Source organism: Bubalus bubalis, chromosome 1 (assembly GCF_019923935.1).
Source record: "Bubalus bubalis isolate 160015118507 breed Murrah chromosome 1, NDDB_SH_1, whole genome shotgun sequence".
Classification (NCBI taxonomy): domain Eukaryota; kingdom Metazoa; phylum Chordata; class Mammalia; order Artiodactyla; family Bovidae; genus Bubalus; species Bubalus bubalis.
The window spans coordinates 27,432,505-27,437,436 of NC_059157.1; the positions used below are offsets into that span (position 1 = coordinate 27,432,505).

The 4,932-nt window shown below is 41.0% G+C and overlaps 1 long non-coding RNA gene across 2 annotated transcripts; it reads right to left on the reverse strand.

The window, feature by feature from the left end:
- Positions 1 to 1,192: 1,192 nt before the first annotated feature.
- On the reverse strand, positions 1,193 to 4,659 carry LOC123332251. 2 transcript variants are annotated; one of them, XR_006549066.2, is made up of 2 exons: positions 4,117 to 4,659; positions 1,193 to 3,930 (listed from the first exon to the last, which is right to left on the reverse strand). It is a non-coding gene; the product is annotated as an uncharacterized LOC123332251 (long non-coding RNA). The 2 variants fall into 2 exon arrangements; XR_006549067.2 differs by having other exon boundaries at positions 4,073 to 4,659.
- Positions 4,660 to 4,932: the final 273 nt, after the last annotated feature.

The following is a 4,932-nucleotide window of genomic DNA, read 5'->3' on the forward strand; positions in this document are numbered from 1 at the left end:
ACCCCCCGTCCACTCCTCCGTTCTCTACGGCTGTGTCTCTGTCCCTGCCCTGCGGGTAGGTTCATCCATGCCGTTTCTTGTTTGCACTGACTCTGCAGGTCGATGGTGTTTCTGCTGGTCTCGCCTAGGAGCACTCCTGCAGTTGCAGTCAGCAGGGGGCATGGCTGGAAGTGACTGGGCCTAATGGGCTGCTGTCATACTTCTAAGAAAGCTGGAATGCTTGATACGGCTGGGCCTCTCTCTCCACATGGTGTTTCACCCTAGGCTTCCTCACAAACTGTCAGCAATGTTCCGAGAAAACGAGATGGGAAACTTTAAGGCATCTTGAGGCCAATTCTTGGAAGGCATGAAATATAACTGATAACTTGATCTAAGCAAGTTACAAGGTCAGCCCGAATTCAGGGGATGGGGAAATATTTTCCACTTCCTGAATGGAGGAGCTAAAACGTAACTGTAGTCATGTTTAACGAAGCACTGTTGAAGTAGTCAGATTATCCACAAATAGGAGGTACTGCAGTGATGTCCAGGATACCGTGAGAGGCAGGGTGGCACAGAAAACAGGTGCATTGGCATGGCGTCCCAGCGTTCTCACTGAACGGATGTGTGTGAGCCATGACTTTCAACTCTGAAACCCTTATTTCCCTCAACTGCAAAACAAGGATAATAATTTCTACCTCACAGGGTAGTCATGATGATTTAGGAAGATTTTATACACAAAAGATTCTTCCCAAGTATTAGATAGTGAATGAATATGAAATATTCCTATAAATAACAAGATGGGAGCATTTCATTTCCTTATATGTCCTCTTAGGAGGAGCACTGTTAATTATTTATGTCAAATATTTTTGTGAGCTATAGGAGTGGAGAGTGAGATCTCAAGGGCACGCTCAGATTGTAAAAGGTGATTGCTAACCCTCACATATGTGATCAACTAATATTTGACAAGGGAGCCAAGAACACTTCATGGGAAAAGGATAGCCTCTTCAACAAATGGTTTTGGGAAACCTGGACCTCTGCTCTACTCACAAAAAAACACCACTCACAAAAAAAATTAACTTGAAATGGATTAAAGACTTAAACATAAGATCAGGTAACTCCTACAAGAAAAAAATAAGCAAGATGCTCCTTGGTATTAGTCTTGGCAATGAATTTGGGGTATGACACTAAAAGCAGAAGCAGCAAAAGCAAAATCTAACAGGTGGGACTATGTCAACTAAATTTTTTTCTGCACAGCAAAATAAACCATCAACAAAACGAAAAGGCAGTCTACAGACCTGGACAAAATATTTGTCAATCATGTACCTGATAAAGGGTTAATTTCCAAAAAATATAAAGAACTCATACTACTCAATGACAAAAGAGACAATTCAATTTTAAAATGAACAGAGGTCCTGAATAGATATGTTTCCAAGAAGACATAGAGATGACCAACAGGTGCATGAAAAGATGTCCAACATCATTAATCGTAAGGGAAATACAAGTCAAAACCATGATGAGATATCACCTCACACACATTACAAAAGCTATTATCAAGAAAATAAGAAATAACAAGTGTTGGCAGGAGACCCTGTATTTAATTGGAGGAAATGTAGAATCTGAAAAAGGCAAACTTGTAAAAACAGGGTAGAATGGCAGTACCAGGGGCTGGGGTAGGGAATTGGGAAGATACTGTTTAAGAGTACAAACTTACAATTTATACAACCACTAGATAAATAAGTCCTGGGGGTCTAATGCATAGTGATTCCAGTCAACAATACTGTATTATATAAAATTTCAAAGTTGCTATGAGCCTAGATCTTAATTGTTCTCACAAAGAAGAAATGATAATTATGTGCCATGACTGAGGTGTTAGTTAACCCTGTAAACCGTGATAATGATAACCATGGTAATCATATTGCAGTATATAAAGGTATCAAATCAATACATTTTACAGCTTAAACTTGCACAATGTCATATGTGAATTATATCTCAATTTCAAAAAAGCTGATTGCTCTACTACCCGTGTCATTATGAAGAAAGGAGTTTATAGGAATAAGAAAGGAAAAGAGATGCAAGGAGCAGAGCAGCAGCGGGAGAAGAAAGTCAGGATGGTGGAAAACTGAATTATGTACAATGCAATTCCTTCCACGACCACCAAATTTTACTTTTGATTAAGTGCTCTAATTTCACTGAACACTTGTTGAAAGTGAATTTTATCTTATCAGTTAACAAAAAAAAAACAAACTTCTCATTAGAGTCAAATGGGATATAACAGAAGCAGCGCTCACAGACACAGGAGTCCAAGGAAATGGACCGTGAGAACATAAATTCACAGTAATTCACATAAATCATGAGGAGGGCTTTGGATGACAGGCTGTGGAATTGGGTGTTTCAAGCTAAATTTACCCCTTCTCCAAAGGGCAGGGATTTAGCAGCTGACTGCTAGATTACATCCAAACAAATCAGAGAAAGATTCGCTTGATTTCTTTGTGATCAGATTTCAAAGTATTAATTCAGTTAAACAAGAGGCTATAACTTCAGTTTCCTTTTTGAGTTAAATGTACGACTGCTCTCATTAGAAAACAAATGTTAGAAGCTTCGTGGACCATAAAAGACCGTAGAATTTTGCCCTTCTCAGTTCGGCACAACTGAGAATAAATGTGCAGCTTAGAAAACAACTCGAGTTGATTAGCCTCCAGAAGACCAGATTTGTGGCTGTCACTCTTCCTAAGATAGCTCGCACTCACTGGCTGATCTCGAGTCACAGAGCGATGAGGCTTGCAAAGAAAAGCAAACACAAGTTTTATGGGTACAAAGAGAACAACACTGCAAAATAATGACTTCTGTCCCGTTAAATTATGGCTGGCAGGGGTTTGATACAGCAAGCAGATCCCTTTCGAATAGCCCATCAATATCACCTCAACTCGCATCAGCATCATTTGTACCCTGCCCTTTAGCCGGACCATCTCTCTGGAGGCCTTTGACTTGGGGCTAAGTTTTAACTCTGAAATATTACAAGGTTTACAATGGATTGGAGACTTCTTGTCTTCGTATTGGATTTTTGTTTTTAGGTAAAATTTGTGAGCCTTTCTCAAAACGAACAGTGAATATAAATTCCAGACTTGCCAGAGACCAAGTGTTATAAATGAGATTTACTCATAGCTCTGCTGTCCTCGTTCTCTGCCTTCCCGTCCAGGCATGTCATTACCTACAATGACCCTCAGTTCTGACACTGGTACCCTCTGGAATCCTCTGATTTGCACTCTCTTACATTTGCCTACTTCTTCCTTCAAGTTCCCTAACTCCCAATGTAATTTGTGGTTTTTCTCCTTCATTGAGCGTTCTCATGGGGTATAGCTCAGCTAAACTAATCAAATTATTTTAAAACAGATCATGGCGAATGTTGACATAATGTCATGTTTTAAAATAAACTCTTCAATGCTGGGCCTCACCCTGACATGATGTTCATATTTAAAGAACCTGTCCAAGTATTTATGTAAATGAACAAGGAAATGGGAACTCTGCCGCCTTCTTCATGGCAAAAAAGAAAGTCACATTCATATTGATGCCTACATTATGATCCTACCAGCAAGGCCTCCGCTGCCCTCCCTGGAATTTCTGCAGGTTCCTAGATCCGTGTTCTGGGCAGAAGTCCCTTGTGTTTCTCCCCTGCTCTGGCTTTCTGTTCGCTCTCCACTTCTCCTCCGGCTGTTCAATAGACACAGCGATGTTGCTCTGCAGGGAGTGGCCCTGGTGCGAATGCCACTGTGGGTTCCAGGTTGTTCACTCTTGTGCCCATGAAGAAGGCCTTCATCACCAAAGAAGGCCTGGTTCAGCTTCCTTCATCACACAGTCCCCGGCTCAACATCACTTATAACAGACTCTCAGTTGCCCATGAAAAAGAGAATCTTCAACTTTTCAGGTCCTCAGCTGCCAGTCTCTTATACACAACTGAAATAAAAGAAAAAAGATATCTCAAAAAAACAAGCAACACTTTTCAGACACATAACGATCTCAATCCTTAACTTAGGAGAAAATAAAAGCATTCTCGAGGGAACAAAAGGAAAAGTAGCTCGACATGATACAGAGATACCATTTTCTATTATTACACAGAGCAATTTCTTCCTCAGAACAGACCGTTTCCGAGATTCCTTTCTTGTTGTGATCTCTGAAGTGTATTTGCATAATTGAAGATTCCCAGTCAGGGTGAGGCTTCCCTCCTCTGCCTCTGAGGCGGTCTTCAAAGCTGTATTCAAGCCTTTGCTTCCTGTAAGTCAGGGCTCTGCATTTCGCTTTCCTTCCATATCAATGTTTCAAAAATCTCCAGGCTGTTAAAAGATGACTAAGGCAGATTCAATATTTTAAGAGTTTCTTTGAGCAAAAATTGGATGAATTTGGACAGTGCTAAACCGGAAACGGTTAGGAGAGCTCCACCCACCGAAGCTGGGGAGAGACTGGTAGAGAAAGGGTAGGAGCAAGGGAAAGAAATTGATTGGCTACAGATGAAAACTTAGTTGGCTGCTTGTGATTTGTGTTCCCGCATTTTGATTTCACAACCTTGAGGCATTTGCAGCTTTAGATTTTGGCTTGTTTACATGGGCTGCCAACATTAGAGCCACCCCCAGGGTAACAGCCTCCTTGTTAATCATTTGACAAGGTCAGGTTTCAGTCCAGACTCAAGCTCAGTGAACCAGGAGTGAGTTTCTTTTGCTTATGGCAATGTTGGCAACAGATTGCCTAGAAATGGAGACTGAGTCCTTTCTTTGGTATTTGTTAATTGGAATGTAATTGTTTTACAATGTTGTGTTAGTCTCTGCTGTGTCTTGGTGGACAGTCCAATGTGTTATGTTAAGAGGACTCACTTTGTGTTTCTGAGTCTTCCCAGCAACTATAAAAGGCCAGTCTGGACCACTGTTTGCTGATGAGTGTCGAGGGCAGAGGCAGCTGCACTAT